This window comes from Dermacentor andersoni, unplaced genomic scaffold (genome assembly GCF_023375885.2).
Source record: "Dermacentor andersoni unplaced genomic scaffold, qqDerAnde1_hic_scaffold ctg00000039.1, whole genome shotgun sequence".
NCBI classification, from domain to species: Eukaryota; Metazoa; Arthropoda; class Arachnida; order Ixodida; family Ixodidae; genus Dermacentor; species Dermacentor andersoni.
The window spans coordinates 23,386,524-23,404,935 of NW_027314752.1; positions in this window are offsets into that span (position 1 = coordinate 23,386,524).

Sequence of the window (18,412 nt, forward strand, 5' to 3'; positions counted from 1 at the left end):
AAACATTTAGTCCAAGAAAACTAAACCAACGAAGTTGCCCGCATCAATCGAGTGACGAATCAGTCGGTTAAAGATATTAAAGTTAAGTTAGTCGAACTGCCAGTGCCAAAACCAAATTGAGTGGAATGCATCAAACTAATTCTTTAAGTAATTATTTGGGTGCTTACAAAATAACTTCTCAGCAACTTAACTAATCGAGGACAGCATATAAATAGGACGATAGTTAAACGCCTACGTTTTATCAGCTATCTTTGGTACAGGAATAATCTTAGCCCTTTTAAGCGAAGTGGGAAAAGTACCACATTTAAAAATATTATTAATTACAATACAAAGTGTATCAGAAATAGGCGGTGCAACAAGATTTAGATCAAATATAGAAATATTATTTAAGCCAGGGCTAGAATTCTTTAGAGCTAATACCATGCAACACACCTCATCTGCAGTTACGGGAAAGAGAAAAAAGAACGATTGCAGCGATAACTGCGATAAGTAGTATACATTTGGTGACTGCTGTATATATCATAGAAGTAGTCACTGAAAAAATTTGCTATGCTAGATGAACTAGTATTAGTTTTATTGTTCTGGTTTATTTTATCAGCAGTATTACCGGACTTAGGTAAGTTCATCAACGCATTAAGAAGATGCCAATATTTTTTTAGTTGTTCTTTTGTTTTTAATATTCATTTTCGGAATACTGCCGTTCAGACATCTTTATCAAGTTCTTCAGACTGTAACAATAATTTTTATAGCATGCCGCTAAGCGGACATTAAAGCGTGTCTTTTTAGTCTTTTTGTATAAGTTTTCTTTTTTTTCTTGTACAAGTCAGTAAAACCCTCGATACAGAAGGGTTACTGGGAAACTTTAAATGTTTCTTGCATCTCATGGTAGTGGTATTAGCGCGAACGGCCTGTCAGTAGTGCAGACCAATCAGTATTTTTGATTGTGTTACCAAAACTGTCTCGGTCAAACTTGGAGGAAAAGTAGCAAGGCCTGGACTGAGGTATTTCGGCCTCAAAGGAGACGAATATTGGGAAATGGTGTCTGATATGAGTATCTATGACACCATAGTGTGGAGTTGGTGCGATGTTAGTTAGAGCATGGTCAATAAGCGTGTTGGTACCATGAGTAGAACACCTAGTAGGAGAGGTAATTAATGATTCCAGTCCGAAAGCAGCAAGACAGTCCGGATAAGCTGTTACACTTCCGTTGTCAACGTCAAGTAAGTTGATGTTAATATCACCGACAATTAGGAATTGCTTATGTTGAAGATAAAGTTTCTTTCAAAACTATGGAGAGCACACTGAGAAAATCAGGAAAAGATGAAGAAGGCGATCGGTATACACAACCAAGAATAAAACTGTTACGATTATGATAATTCAGCTGTAAGTCACTTTCAATTCATACTGATTCACAGTGATTTACATTAAGAAAAACATCAAGCCGACGCTTATATTTATTATGTGGTGAAACATATATGGCAGAACCGCCGTATCGATCCGAAATACGACGGCAGTATTCTGCTTCGTATGGAAAAAAACCGTATAAATTTCTATCAGCATTGTCAAGCCATGTTTCCCCGAACCCAAAGAAATGAAAACGAGTGATTAGGTGATTCAGTAAATGCAGAAATGGTCTGAGGGTTCTTGCTCAAGCTTCCCGCACTGATATGATGAATAGAGATATTAGAAGTTGTATGCAATGGTTTGACTTCAGTTGTTTATTCAGTTCGCAGGAGAGGAAATGTAGCAATAAGCTATGCCTGCACAAATATGCGAAAATCAGCCTCTTAGTTCATTCGGAAGACTCTGCTATCGGTTGATTTACGGGCTTTAATCTGGCAATTTTGAGTCCATAAATGCTGCCAACTGTTCTCTTTTTTCATTGCAAGGGCCTTGCTGAATAAATGTTTGTTGTCGATTGCGAGGAGTTCGTTAATGTAAAAGGGATTATCTGTATTACCGGAAAAACCAATCTGGGAGCATCGCAGACGAGTTTTGCGACCCTTGCGAAGAAATTCATTCTTGTTGTTAGGTGAACAAAAACGCACAATGATGTTCCTGTCCGACATCTTGCTGGCCACACGATGAACTATGTCAAGGTCTTCAGAAGAAATTGGGCACTCAATTGCATCAGCAACCTTCTTCAAGACAGCAGAGCATTCCGCTCCTTGTGATGATGGAATGCCTTTAATTTCGATGTTATTCATTCTGCTGTACTGTTTCATGTCTGCGATTTTCTTGCCTAATGCTTGATTCTTAGACGTTAACACTTTGTTAGCAGTTACCACTTCACTGAATGTTGCATTGAATGTGTCATACTCATCGCTCATGAAGCGCACACTTTCAGCTGGGGATTCAAGGAGGCCATTTCCCTTGTCATCAAGCCTCTTCCAAATCTTGGCACGCAGACTGTCGACAAGTGCATCAAGCTTATCGTTAAGCAGCAATTCGAGATGCTCAAATTTTTAGCGAGTTCAGGCTTGGTGGGCCTCGCAGAAAATAGATAGAAAGGAAGAGACACACCTGTGAGCCGCAGCTGCAACAACAGCATAGGACGCAGTGAAAAGTAAAAAAAAAACTAACCTGCAGTAAAAATGTCGGATGGTTAGACTGCGACCTTTTTGTTGCAGCTCATTTCATTATATGAACGCGCAGATGTGCGGTAAATGAACATGCGTTCATCCAAACGTATAACGTTTCAGAGCGTTGTCCTCATGAGCAACAGTAGACCTGCATGTTATTGTGTCATCAAGCCTACTTAACAATTTCGAGTTTAAAAGACGTATAAAATGACGTACAAAAAGAAACGCATTTCATGATGGTGCAATAATTTTAAAGAGCTTCTACACAATAACTTTTGTACTGCGGTGACATTTGTACGAAGCGAAAAGAAAAATAATACCGCAGACGAAGCCCTCAGGTACGCACCAGAGATAATAATAAAGACTACAACTGCGGCTTATGGGGTTTCCACTTTATATAACAAAGTCTCTCTTCTCTTCTTTGCAACACACTGTATGCTTCAGCACGGATGCTTCAAATGAGCGCCTGAAATAAAGGCTAGAAGCGTGGCCGAGTGAGGTTTAGACTTTTTATAATAACGGTTGCTTAGACTGCGCATGTCCTTAAATTTTCACTCGCTTCACTACAATACACTGAATGCTTCTCCACATTACAGAATTACCTTGCGTTGAAGCCATCAAAAATTGCTGTTCTTTGTTTTCATAACTGAAGAATCGTAGCATGCGCGTTGTATTAGTAGAGTTTCCCCACTGATCTACATATTATTTCAATAGGAGACGAGACAATTACGTGTTGGCCATGCGCTTTCCCTTCGCGTATAGCGGGTATAAGAAAAATTATCTTCGAAGAAGGGGGGGTTAGAGTTAAGGCGCACTCGCGGCAGCAGGAAGGTACTTATGGTTTGAAGCACGGTTTTAAGGCCTGTGGACGCACACCTGCAAAAATATATGCGCGCTTCTCTTTCCCCGTGGAATGCACTCAGTCATTCTGTGTGACATCGACTTATTTTGGACAAGTGCGCGATTCGCGTAACACATGCGGTGCTGAGTCTTAACTTATTGTACTAACGTTGTCGGAAATATGCACTCTGAACAGCAACAAAACGTATCATGTCGTTGTTATTGCTGTGGTTTCATAAATGGCTTCATGATCACACCATCCCCGTCTACCTCCTTTCCCGCGTTCCGCATGAATGCTTCTTCAGCGTCGTTCAAAATGGAGCGATGCGGCTTTCGGCAGCGAGGCGTGGCGTTGTAGAAGACCTGCGCACCATCCTTGGGCAACGTTCCACTGTCGTTTATTGAAGCATTTCAAGTTGCTTCACGTGCCTCGGATACAGCACAATGCAAATGATACCTGCGCCTATCACCAAATGGCGTCCGTTCCCACTGCTGCATCGCGGTCAGCGTGGCAGCAGCCCAGATTGGAGCGTGAAGAACCAAATCTCGGAGGTAACGTTGGAGGCCGCGGCCCTGGCTACTGGCATGCTAGCGGAAGTGGCCTGCGGCGAGAGCCAATAGGCACGCGACTCTGACCCGCTGGAGACCAGGATATGTTTACCACATATGCGCCTGGGCACGGAGCCACCTCGTGCCGAACGCGCCCCACGCTCTCCCTATCTACGGCGGACATTGTCCGAGTCAGGGATACCTTTCAAGATACGGGGGCCAGGGCAGGATTGCGGGGGCGCATGGGCTGCTCTGAGGAGAAGCGCACGTTCCTTCCCCTCCCCCCAGAGACTTGCGCGTTACGGAAGACGGAGAGCCTCCTTTTTCCGCGCTTCCTCTTTTGTGCGCGAGATCGAGCCGGGTTCACCGGCAGACAATCGTACGCATTCACTCGCACATACAGCATCGGTGCACGGTGCGCGACGAGGATTTTATCGACCTTGGACCTTACATGGAACGTCACTGCAATGCACTTGGAGTGTTCATATAATTAATATTGCAATAAAATAGTCTACCCGCGTAATCGCAGATCAACAGTCGTGCGGGGCTCCCTACAGGGGACCTACCAGGTCCAGTGCTACTTTTGCCATGGGGCCTCTGTGGTTGTACTAGCTGCAGTTGATTATCAGTTACCCTGGAGCTCTAGTCTACTGCCTGGCAGGTGCTGCATGTTTGAATAGCGAGCTCCACTGCCCGATTCATGCCTGGCCACCAAAGCCAATCTCCGCCAGGACAAAATCAAGTGCCTTTGTCCTGGCCATTCCGGTATGGTCCGTGGGGGCTGCGGTGACCACTTGTGGTATGAGTTATACTGGAACAATAAGACGCTCCCCGCGGATACATAAAATCTAAACAACGAACAATTCCTGACGCACCTTACAATATGGCTTAAGTTCAACCCGAAGTGATTTGTGCGGAGGCCACGACGATTGAGCCTGGGGAATGACTTGCTGTAACATGTTGTGTTCACCCAAACACAGCTGGAATTTGTCTTTGGTGCTGCAATATGACGCTTGAACGAAGGCTTGCATTTCGTCTGTCGAAGTTTAGTCATGTGATAACAAAACTGGAAGGAGGGAGAGACAGTCTGCCACTTTGTTTTCCAATTCTTTCCTGGATTTTGTCCTGTGTTGCATTGCCCAGCGTGCTACACGAAGTGGTCGCCTACCAGTGCCTTGAATTGAGAGGAGATATACCAGAACCTGGGTGTCTGTGTACAGTGTAAAATGGCGCCCCCAAAAATAGGTACGTCAAAGCAAGATAACCTAGACAGACGAGAGCACATCGCGCTCTCCAACGGCGTAATTTCTTTCTGTAGGAGACAGAGTCTAAAAGTAAATGCTAGAGTGCTTACTTCATTTCCATGGATTTGCTCAACAAAAGCTCTGAGTCCGAAGTCTTATACATCTGTGACGACAACGACTGAAATGATGCGTCAAACATTCGGAGTACTGCACGGGACTAGAGCATGGACAACCTTTCAGAATCTGACGTCACCTTTCTAAGACCAAAGGACACATTCTTGCGAAGAGCCTGCGTGGGCTCGAAGGCATCGGCTATGTTAGGAACAACATTGGCATTATATTCTACTAACCCAATAATAGATCAAATACCGGTGGCGTCGGAGGGAGCAGTGACGTTTTTGATGGAGTCTACCTTCTGTGGTTGGGAAACAATGCCATCAGGCGTGACTTTGTGCTCCAAGATAATATCTGATTTCTGCGAAATGCGTACTTGCCATTGAGCTTGAGCCCTTCTTGTTTTACAGCCCTGGAACAGTCGTTATGTTTGCCCTGTTGTATGTTTCTCTTCTCCCTTTTCCCAGATAAAAAGATGTAATACACGTAAAACCACAAACCAGAGTATCCTCGAAGAATTTGCAACAACATTCGTTGAAAGGTAGAGGGAGTGGAAGCCGATCCAAAGCATGCGCGCTTAGACAGCTAAAGCCATTCGCGTGTTAAAAAAGTTTTAACTCACGACTCACTGAATGGAGCGACACCTGACGATAAGTAGATGCCAGATTTCATTTGTGGAAGTGTGTTCCACCCATAAGGCTGTGCAGAAGTTCTGTCGTGAGGGGAAACAGAAAATTGCCCTGAACAACGGCCTTGCTGGCCTCTCAAGGGTCGATACATAGGCCCATGCATATAGGGGGATAGGCCCCATGCTGTTTTTACAAGGACGATAGGGGACACACATTCTAACGCATTCACATGCTCGATCGCATGCGTATTTTCCCGCCGAGGAAGTTCTGAGACGAAAGATCGTAAAGGCAGTGGTAGGCGCCAAAGCATAGACACAACGGGTTGTATAAAAACACGTGTTTTGACATAGTGGACGAAATTGTTAGCTGGTCGAAAGCCATTTCCAAAGAGACAATGGAACTCTTCGTTCACGTACCTGGTAAGTCCCGTATAAAATGGAGGAGGGCTCTTGACTGGGCTGTTCTTTGCTGCAGTGGCAATCGTTTGAAGGCAACAGAGGGATGAGCCATGGATTTCTAGATTAAGAGCCTTATCGTATCGAGACCGAGAAGTGCCTCGAGACACCACATAAAACAAGATTAATGCTGTTCGCGCCATCTGCGTAACTTCCAAGACAAAGCAGCAATGCACACGTATGCGCTGTTTTGAGCGGTCCAAAAACTTCACCCGAAGTGCACTGCGTTGTGCATTACTGGTGAAATGCCGATTGAATAGGTTATAATACATAATGGAAAGTGTGTATCCCGAGTCAAGTAAGAACATTAAGTGGGCGTTTTATACTTGAACTTTCACTTGAATACTAGGCCGAGGGGACGCAATCATAACCACAATATTTGCACGTCGTTGTGTGCTGCACACTGCTTAGTTAATGAACATAAGCAACATGTTGATTTTTATTTGTTTGTTTGATGGCAAACACCCATTTCCAAGCGTTGAGATCTCATAACGCCGAAACGAGGCTGGGAGCGCACATGTACCTATTTTTGTGGTAGGCATCCTGCGGCTGTTCTTGCCGCCCAAAGCTGCGGTGGTTGCTCTTCAACAAAGCCGTCTGTGGTTAGACAAGAGGAGCCCAGTAACAACCCGTCAATCTCTGTTGTCTAGATGTTAGCCCCCACCTGAATAGCCCAGCTGCCGGACAAGGAACATGTACACCCATTAGAAGAAACCTGTGGGTTTCTGGCAGTACCGGGATTTGCACTCGGTACCATCGGCATACGAGGCGGTGGCCTAGCTGTGCGAATCAGACCACCAACTGAGGTGGCGCACCAGACAGCAGCAATGGCAGTTTTCCTTTAGCCGGACAATGGAAAGAAGCAGCAGAGTTTTGATTAGCAGGGGGTGTTCGTTTTAGTACATGTTGTACGGTTGTAGCAGCAAATGTTTGGACGCCTTGAGTCGTCTTTTCTAGCTGAGTAGTCAAAAGCACAGCACGTCAAACAGAATGACTCGAGTCCTAGAGCAGCAGATGCTCGTAGAAGTGTGGCGAAGAAATGCCCGTTACGAATTGATCACTGAGTGCATCTTCAAGTGCAGTGAACAAAGAGGCAGCTGCGACAGTGTCGTCATACGACTAAGGTGCGCCCTTTGTCCCTTCTGATAACGGTCCATTGCATGCACCCTGATTATCTTCAGCATGATTTTTAGTTGCAGTGGTCTCATCTTGTCTCGTGTATTCGGTAGACACAGGAACCTTAAAGAAAGTGCGCCGACTTTCGATACCCAAGCTGTGAATAATAAGGGCCTTGCGACGCTCTGCCGAGAATTTAGATGCCCCCGAAGCCAACATGAACTTCTCAAGCACTCGTAGCCATTGCGACCAAGGAACAGCACTCCGGCTGGGTACAGGCAGAAATGGAGGTGGTTGTGCGAGTTCAGAAAAGTTGATAGCAGGAAGCAGAAAGGCGCCGTTGCGCCTTCTCTTCTGTAGACCATCGTCACATGGAAGTCAAGGCCAGAAGCGAACTCGACTTTTATTGAATAACCTACACGAACGGGGGGGGGGGGGGGGGGGCAGTGACAGTTGGATGCTTTGAACGTCCCTTTTGGAACGGCACGGTGGGTTGCCCCACCAAGCTCTTGTTATTATATTGCCTAGTGTCCTGCCTATAGGTAAAAAAAAAAACACGAAGAATTTCCATCACCAAACTTTCGGAATGCCTATTGGGAACTTTTTTTGTACGCATATCTTTTTGTCATCGCCTTCCTTTTATTCGGTCGATTTCCCAATCATCCCTTATTCCAAAGTTTAATATTAGATTTCACTCGCCTCAACTGCTGGCGCGTTTATTTTGGCCCTGATCTCCCTGAAACCAAGGTCTTCAAGGAAGCTAGAGGTGCATAAATCAACCGCTGATAAGTTTTATAAATAATAATAATAATAATAATAATAATAATAATAATAATAATAATAATAAAAATAATAATAATATAAAGGAGGCTCATTGGGGTTCGTAGCGACCGCCGGTTCTACGATGCACCGAGCACAGTCCCCGAGCTCGAGCTTCTGCTGCGCGCTTGATGCTGCCGATGCTGCTGACCCAGTGTGCACGTTCATTATCTTCCTTACAATGGCCCCGCGGAAATAAAGGAGCCATCCTGGCGACTTAGTTTTCTGGAAGGGCGTTAGAATGGTGATACGGCTTGAGACGCTGAACATGAACGAGTTCGCAGCTACGACGTCGCATGTCGGACGGCGGCGTTAGCGGCTCAATCAGGTAATTCACTGGTGATGTTCTCTCGAGAACGCGGTATGGCCCGTCGTACTGCGGAAGGAGTTTTGAGGCTAGCCCAGGCGTGCGGTGGGGCACCAACAACCAGACGAGAGAAAACCGGGAGAAAAGTAGGAGTCGAGTTCTGGGCATCGTGAACGGATTTTTGACGGTTCTGGTCGTCCGAGGTGAATCGACGGGCCAGCTCCGTTCCTGGAATGGTCCTGGAACTCCGTTCTCGGACGCTACCCTCTGCCATGCCGGACGCTGACCAGCAGACTCTTCCATCACCCCCCGTCCCTTGCGCTAGCACCGTTCGCCAGCGGGAGCCTCCCATCTTCAGCGGAACCGACGACAATGACCTTGACGAGTGGCTGTCGTCCTACGAACGGGTGAGCGTTCACAACAAATGGAATGACTCGGACAAGCTGGCTTACGTGTCATTCTACCTCGCGGGCGTGGCCAGTCTCTGGTTCAGAAATCATGAAAGGGATATCCGAACGTGGTCGGCACTCAAGACGTCAATTACAGAAGTATTTGACCGACCCGCCGTCAGGAAACTCCGAGCCGAGCAGCGTTTGCGTGCGCGCGCACAGGACACGGGTGAGACATTCACCAGCTATTTAGAAGACGTTCTAGATTTCTGCAGGCGCGTGAACGCTGCTATGACGGAAGCGGAAAAGATGAAGCACGTCAAGAAGGGAATCGACGATGACGCGTTCCAAATGCTTCTGGCCAAGGACCCGCGCACTGTTGGCGGCGTCATCAGCTTGTGCCAGAGATATGAATTGCGTAAGCAGCGAGCTCTGACAAGGCGACATCCCACACCAAATGCAGCATCACTCTGCAGCCTTACCACCGGCCCAGAACAAGCCTCCCTGATAACGCAAATCAAGGATTTCGTCCGCGAAGAAGTCGCACGACAGCTATCTCTGGTGTCCGTCACTCAGGAGTCTGCCAGCAATTTGCCGTCTCATATCCGTAACGTGATCCATGAAGAGGTCACGGAAGCGCTGCCGGCTGTTCACCAGCAGGATGTCGTGGCTACACCAGTCACTTAGGCTACGGTTGCTGCAATGGCCCCTCGCACTGTGCCCGTGCGTCGCTTCCAGCAGCCTGTACCCCGCACCTCCACCACTTATAAAGGAGATTTATTGGGGTTCGTAGCGACCGCCGGTTCTACGATGCACCGAGCACAGTCCCCGAGCTCGAGCTTCTGCTGCGCGCTTGATGCTGCCGATGCTGCTGACCCAGTGTGCACGTTCGCTATCTTCCTTACAATAATATTAATAATAATAATATTATTAATAATAATATGCTTCATCATTTCCTTAGCTTTACAGCAGCAAGCACATGCGTCTTCTTCCTTGTAGCTCGGTTTATAAGTGCGCATTTTATGACATCCCGGTCTGGCTTCGAAAAGCAGAGAATATCCCATTGAGTTATGGATGGATGGATGGATGCAAAACTTTAATAAGGTCCTGAGGTACGCGACTCAGCGCGCTGCGGGCCGCTCCCACGTTGGGACAGTCAGGCCTTGCTCGACCGCCACATCCTGTGCCCTCTGGACAGTCCATAGTTGCGCCCCGGCATCAGGGCTCTTGATAGCGCAGAGCCACTTGTCCTCGTTGATTTGTTCTGTGCCTCGTAACGAGGGGAAACGCCAGAGAATATGGTCTATGCTAGCGATGTCATTGCAGTGCCTGCAAGAACTAGTTGCATAGGTGTCGGGATAAATTTTGTGGTATAAAGCCGGGTTGGGATATGAGCCTGTTTGCAATAATCTGAGGGTCTGCGCTCTATTTAACTTCTTGTGTGGAAGGGGAAAGTTTCTCCTGCCGAGATAAAAGTGCTGCGCAGTTTCGTTGAATGTGGTCGGTTGATCTCTGTTCTCCACCACTGCGGGCCGGCGTTGGGGTTCTCCATGGTCGCGGAAAGTGAGACCTCGCGCCTTGGAGTGGGCCAGCTCGTTGAGGTTTGTGGGGCCTCCCATGATGGATCCCATGTGAGCGGGGAACCACGTGAGAGTGTGGCTGGCGATGCTTTTGCCGTCGAAGATACGACAGGCTTCCTTACACACGGCGCCAACGCTGAAGGCGCGGATGGCTGCCCTGGACCTTTGAGTTATCCCAAATTGTTTCTTTTCTCTTTTCGTTTTCTGCCTCTTGAGCTGTTACTCATAGCCGGTTTCTTTTCCATTGACACCATGCATGAGATGATATCAGCCTCTTTGACTTTACACTTGTAAATATTGTGGCCATGTTGCTCACCGTGCCGGTCGCATACTTCCTGGCAGGCTTCCTTATACTTTTCCTCAACTGTGAATCAATGCTTTTCCTGTAAAAGTGTCTGAACGCTATCCCAGCCCATTTATATTCTTCCATATTCCGCAGACGTTCTTTAAAATCCATTTTACTGTGAGCTCGCGTCACGTTAAAATTGTCCAGCCCATCTGAGCCTGCACAGCTTCATTTCTAGTTTCCCCGGAAGCGATCAATGCGACGCGTCCCGCTGACCATTCGTTGCCATCAAATAAGGATGGTTCCCTTACTTTAATCAAACAACACATTTCCAAATATAAGTCATGGAACAATTACACATTTTTACATACTCTGGAGCTCCTCATAAATATGTCCCCATAGTGCTCTGTTTCATTCTGGCCACATAACTCTTTCCCTTTGCTGATATTGATTTTCTAGTTTTTTCATATATTTATTGCCTTCATTTACACATATACCATAGTATCTATATTCTTTTAGCAGAGGTATTTCCTGACCCTCCGTTGATAGTGTTTTTTCAATATTTTCATTCTATAACATAACAGCTGATTTAATACCTCTAGATTTCGGACCTCAATTCTCGCCTTCCTGCTCACATATATTAGCCAGGCATTGCAATGACTTTGCTTGTTAGCTATTAACACAATGTCGTCCGGATAGAAAGAACCTGGAACCTTCTGCTTTTCTATTGTACAGGCCTGTTTCTATAAGAAGGTAAACACGATATTGCTATTGATTAAACCCGATAGCGCCCTTTCCATCCCTGTCTCAGTCCCTTGTTGATATCAACTTGCTCCTCACTCCTCGTCCCTTTCCATTCAACGTATACTGAAATTATTGGTAAGTCTCTCTCAAAAACTTTACACAGTCGTTGCCTTTCCCTTCATGAATACTGTCACGTGGTGGTGGCGTTCAAGAACACAGTAGGAATGCTCTGAAAGACAAAACTAACTTTTATTGGGCGAATCTGTGCCCACAAAAACAGGCTACACTTAAAGCACAACGATAGTGGCGAACACAGTTAGCGAACGTCGAAAATCTGATCAGCGGGTCAAGCGCGTCGGCTTTTATACATCAATCGTCGAATGTTCCAGACTAATCGTTGGGACCCGCGTGCCTTCCACGAAGTTCTACACCATTCGCGTCAGGCGATGACATCAGATAACGTAAGGTTCGGCGACAACAGATAGCGGATAGAAGCATCGAGAACTTTCCAGAAACTTCGGACACATGCAGGCGCATCGGGCGTTGTGCATAACATTTGTTAGGCGGCGAAACGGGGTCGCCCGGTAAAGATAAGTACACGTGTCAATACCCCCCTCTTAAAAAGCATCGACCCGATGCTGCAAACAAACGAAAGTAATAGACAGTTTAATTACACGTACGTAGAAGCTTCACGTACGCAAACGTGAAAAGCCTACGTACCTTACGTGCACGCCATGTGAAACGCTTTTAGCTACACGTACGCGACGCACGCCAAAAGGGACCCCGTAACTCCATCTATCGGGAAATGTGAACACGGCTGTAACCAATTCAATCCTGCCGCCGTGTTTCGATGCGAGCCGTCTGCGCACGCGCGGCCCGCTATCGCTTGTTCGTGATCTTGCGGAACTCCCGCGCGAAGCTGTCTACGTGCGCAAGAAACGCACGCAAAGAAAAGAATCTCACGTACGTCCGTGAGACCAGCGCGCGGCCGCTACGTTTTACGCATGCGCACTGCTGACACGTAGAAGCTCTACGTACGCAAAGCCTCTACGTACGTGTAACTGAAACTGTCTAATAAAGAAAAGTACTCGTAGCAAAGAAAACAGCAAAATAAGGAAAGTTCGTCAGCGTCCATAAAAGGGTTTAAGACGCAACACGCGGACCACTTCAGATCGTACGCGGCACCGCTGTGAATGCGAAATGCCGTCTGGCATGACCTCATAGTCCAGTGCGCCAATACGTCGGATGACCTTGTAGGGTCCGAAATAGCGTCGCAATAGTTTCTCACTCAGTCCTCACCGTCGTATCGGGGTCCATACCCAAACACCCTCGCCATGCTGGTACTCGATCAAGGGTCGTAGGAGGTTGTAGTGTCAGCTGTCGGTACGCTGCTTGTTCTTGATCCGTAGGCGGGCGAGCTGTCGGGCTTCTTCGGCGCGCTGGAGATAGATAGCGACGTCAAGATTTTCTTCATCAGTGACGTGCGGGAGCATAGCGTCAAGCGTCGTAATCGGGTTCCTTTCGTAAATCAGCTTAAGCGGCGTGATCTCTGTTGTTTCTTGCACCGCCGTGTTGTAAGCGAAGGTTACATACGGCAGGACCGCGTCCCACGTCTTGGGCTCAACGTCGACGTACATTGCTAACATGTCGGCGAGGGCCTTGTTCAGGCGCTCCGTGAGACCATTCGTCTGCGGATGGTAGGCAGTTCTCCTCCTGTGGCTTGTCTGGCTATATTGCAGAATGGCTTGGGTGAGCTCTGCTGTAAAAGCCGTTCCTCTGTCGGTGACGAGGACTTCTGCAACACCATGTCGCAGCAGGATGTTCTCGACGGAAAATTTCCCCACTTCGGCTGCGCTGCCTTTCGGTAGAGCTTTAGTTTTAGCGAAGCGGGTGAGATAGTCCGTCGCCACGACGATCCACCTATTTCCGCAAGTTGATGTCGGAAACGTTCCCAGCAAGTCCATCGCGATCTGCTGAATAGGTCGGTAAGGAGGCTTGATCGGCTGTAGCAGAGTCCTTCGATGTTTTTCTGGTCATGAAACTCCGTCGTTACGCTATGGGAGAGGTTCATATGCTGCCCAAAGGTGCCGCGACGCGGCGCCACTGTGCCACAGAGGGCATCGTTCGCGTACCGAAACGCTTGCGCAGTGCGAGGCGAGTTGAGTGATCGGGTGCGTTCTGTGCATGTGCTGTGCTACTTTTCGAGTGCTGGGCTGTTTAGTTGAAGTAGCGGGGTGGGACAACGATGCCGAGAAGTGTTGCGAGTAACAGCTGGAGAAGTAGAATAGTGGTATCTCTAACAAGCCATTAAAAAAAATTGCTGTATGTGTGATGTGGCTACTTGTGTTCGTTTGAGAGTTGTTTTGGCATGTGTTATAAAATGCTTATGCTTTACACTTTCTTGTTTATAGAAACAATCGGCTATGCATTCTGTATATCCCGGCCACGGCGACCGCATTTCGATAGGGGCGAAATGCGAAAACACCCGTGTACTCAGATTTAGGTGCAAGTTAAAGAACCCCAGGTGGTCTAAATTTCCAGAGTCCTCCACTACGGCGTGCCTCATAATCAGAAAGTGGTTTTGGCACTTAAAACCCCATAATTTAATTTTTTTACGCATTCTGTATTAATTGCCATTCGTCTGGTGGTGGTTGTTTCCTGCCCCCCAATGCATATCTCTCACGTTTGATGCTATTTCTTTATGCTTATTATATCAGTGTCATGCTTTTAACAAACTTCTTGCATTGTGAATGGTGGACCATTCGTGACCGGACGCCTCTGTGCTGTCTGTATTTCGCTCCGCTTATTTTACATGATAAATAAATGGTCGTGCTTGCATGTTGTTTTTGCACCAACACGTTCTATTTCCTTTTTATAAAGTTTTTAACGTATTTTAAATAGTTGCGCATTAAGAACTAAAATACCTAGTCTCGTCGTTTCTGCGTCGAAACCACGAGCAGCGTGAATAAGTGCTGGGCTTACTGACGGTTCTAGACGACTGATTGCTATGGCCTAATTACAATACAGCTAGTTTCAACTGCGCAGGTCCTAACACTTCACATTCGCCTTAATCCGTTGCAAAAGGCCGCACCGAAGACATTTAGTATCGAAGTTCGCCTTGCATTAATCCTACCTAAATCTCATTCAGAAATGGCATCGCTTTGCAGAGAAATCTTACGCGCGCGGAGCAGCTCAATTTCCTTTTCTTTGTCATTAGGTATTCTACGGTAACAGCCCTTTGCAATAACAATTTGATTCTTTTGATCTCCTTATAAGATACTGCCCACAGTCAGAGTCCTTCTCTGCCACAGTTTAGCAGGAAGTTAACAGCTGTGCTCGGTGAACAATCTGGCGCTATGCGCAACGGAGAGTTGGCGCTTACTTACTGGTAACCGGGGGTGACAGCCCATATGTTTGCATCTGGTGATAAGTGGGACCACTGGCGCTTTGTTGCGAATGCGCGGTGTTTAATTTCAGGCAGATATTAAAGAGCGGAGCCCACTGAAGTGTTGAGGCGAACGGCGATGATGTAGAAATCTGGACCGAGACAGCGGACAGCGGCCGTGTACAGCGGACGCATTTCGCCAGGGGCGAAATGAAAAAACACCAGTTTATTTACATTAAGGTGCGTTTTAGTGACATTTAGTTGCGAAGTTTGTCTTGCATTAATCCTACCTAAATGTCATACAGAAATGGCATCGCTTTGCAGACCTTTAGGTGCATTTAAATACATTTAGTAGCGAAGTCTGTCTTGCATTAATCCGACCTAAATCTCATTGAGACATTTATTTACGTTTATTTAAATTTAGGTGCATTTTATAGGATCCCAGCTGGTCAAAATTAATCCTGAGCCCCCACTACGGCGTGCCTCATAATTGTATCGCGGTTCTGGCTCTTAAAATGCCAGCTTTTTTTTTTTTTTTTTTGTCTGAGACCACCGCAAGCTCCATGTTATGTACGGCTTTTTTTTCGTCCCAGGCGCTCATATCATGGCAGAAGACGCGCTCAGGCAGTAATGTAAGCACATTCAATGTTAAAAATAGTTACGTGAAACTAAAGCGACGGTTTAGGAAGTTGAGAAAGCTAGAATACCGAGGCTGCCCCACACACAACCACAGCGGTAGCGGCGTTCGCATGCCCTCTCATGCACGGTTGCGCCTCTGGCGGCGGGCGCTGGCTCTATATGAAACTGAGGCGGCAGTTCGTGACCAGAAAAAAAAATGGAAGGACTATGTAGTAATCGAGCTGGCCTTGTCGGTGGTGTATTGCGTCGTTGACAGTCTCGACATGTCTTGACGTAAAGGGCGACATTGGTAGTTAGGCCCGGCCAATAATACATTTCTTGCATCCTCAATAGCGTCCGGGAGAAACCGAGGTGCCCAGTGGTCGGATCGTTATGCAGGGTGGGTAGTACTTCTGGACGCAGTGCCGACGGAACAACAAGAAGGTAGTTGGCGCGTAATGGTGAGAAGTTCTTCTTCACGAGTAGATTCTTTTCAAGCGTGGGCGACGACAGTCCGCGCTTAAATGCGCTAGAGACGGCGTCGGTGCGCACTTCCAAATAATAGATGAGTCCTATTAGCTCCGGCTCCGCTCGTTGTTGCTCAGCGAAGTTTTCCGCACGTATTATTCTATGGAAGGCGTCGTCATCCTCGTCATCTTGCGGCGGCGGGTCAATGGGGGCGCGTGACAGGCAATCGGAATCTGAGTGTTTTCGCCCGGACTTGTAGGTTACGGTGATGTCGTATTCTTGTAGTCTGAGGCTCTACCGTGCCAGCCATCCTGAAGGGTCCTTTAAGTTAGCTAGCCAACACAACGCGTTATGGTCGCTGACCACTTTGAACGGCCTGCCATATAGGTAAGGGCGAAATTTCGCTGTAGCCCAAACGATGGCGAGACATTCCGTTGCGGTTGTAGAATAAATGCCTTCCGCTTTTGACAACGCCAGGCTAGAGTAAGCTGTCACGTGTTCATGTCCATCTTTTCTCTGGACTAGGACTGCACCGAGGCCTAGGCTACTGGTGTCAGTGTGTATTTCCGTATCAGCGTGCTCGTCGAAGTGCGCAAGTACGGGCGGCGACTGCATGAGTTGTTTGAGTTATTGAAATGCGTTGGCCTGCGGCGTTTCCCACTTGAACTTGACGTCACATTTAGTTAGCTGTGTCAGTGGCTCAGCGATCCGTGAAAAGTTCTTGACATATAGCCTCTAGTAGGCACACATGCCAAGAAATCTACGCACTGCCTTCTTGTCGATGACCTGCGGGGTCTTTGCGATGGCAGCTGTCTTCTGCGGGTCAGGGCGGACTCGAGACTTGCTGATGACGTGGCCTAGGGACAGAAGCTCATCGTAAGCGAAGTGGCACTTTTCTGGCTTCAGAGTTAGTTCTGATGACTTGATAGCCTCTAGTACTGTTGCAAGCCACCTAAGGTGACCGTAGAAATTTCGGGCGAAGACAACGACGTCATCCAAGTGAACGAGACAGGTCTGCCACTTCAATCCTGCTAAAACCGCGTCCAGCACGCGCTGGAACGTTGCAGGCGCCGTGCACAGTCCGAATGGCATAACCTTGTACTCGTAGAGGCCGTCTGGGGTGATGAAGGCGGTCTTTTCGTGATCTCTTTCGTCGACTTCTATTTGCCAATAGCCAGACATGAGGTCCATCGAGGAGAAGTATTTAGCGTTGCAGAGCCGATCTAATGGGTCGTCTACCCGTGGTAGGGGTTATACGTCCTTCTTCGCGATCTTGTTCAGACGACGATAATCGACGCAGAAACGTAGGGTTCCGTCCTTTTACTTCACCGGGACAACAGGGGATGCCCATGGGTTTTTTGGCGGCTGGATAATGTCGTCGCGCAGCATTTCGTCGACTTCTCTTATAGCTTCACGTTCTCGTGGCGAAACCCCGTAGTCTGGCGGAGTGGTCAAGCGCACTCCTCAGTGATTAGGCGATGCTTGGCGACTGGTGTTTGTCGAATCCTCGATGACGTCGAAAAGCAGTTTTTGTATCGTCGGAGCAGACTTCCGAGCTGCTGTTGCCTAATCACGGGGAGACATGGATTAATGTCGTAGTCTGGTTTGGGAACCATGGTCGTCAGGGTAGATGCGGCGGAATCCGAGAGGACAAACGCATTACAGCTTTCCAGCATTTCCTCGATGTACGCGATCGTCGTGCCCTTGTTGATGTGCTTGAACTCCTGGCTGAAGTTTGTCAGCAACATTTCTGTTTTCCCTCCATGCAGTCGAGCGATCAATCTTGCGACGCAAATTTCACGGTCTAGCAATAGACGTTGGTCACCCGCGTGACGCCTTCTACGTCGCCTGGTGTTTTGGTGCCGATGGAAATGACAATGCTGGAGTGGGGCGGGATGCTGACTTGACTTTCAGGCACGCTTAAGGCGTGGTGACTAAAAACGCTCTCCGGCGGTATCGCACGATCTGCCGACAGCGTTATCGACATCGATTTCAGCTCGATGATTGCGCCGTGTTGGTTCAGGAAGTCCATGCCGAGAATGACGTCTCGTGAACACTGTTGGATGATAACGAAGGTGGCAGGGTAAGTCCCGTCATAAACGGTATTTCTTGCCGTGCAGACTCCAGTCGGCGTTATAAGGTGTCCTCCAGCGGTCTGAATTTGAGGGCTTTACCATGCAGCCTTAACTTGCTTCAACTGGGTGGCAATGTGTCCACTCATTATGGAGTAATCAGCCCCTGTGTCCACTAAGGCGGTAACTGCGTGGCCGTCGAGAAACACGTCGAG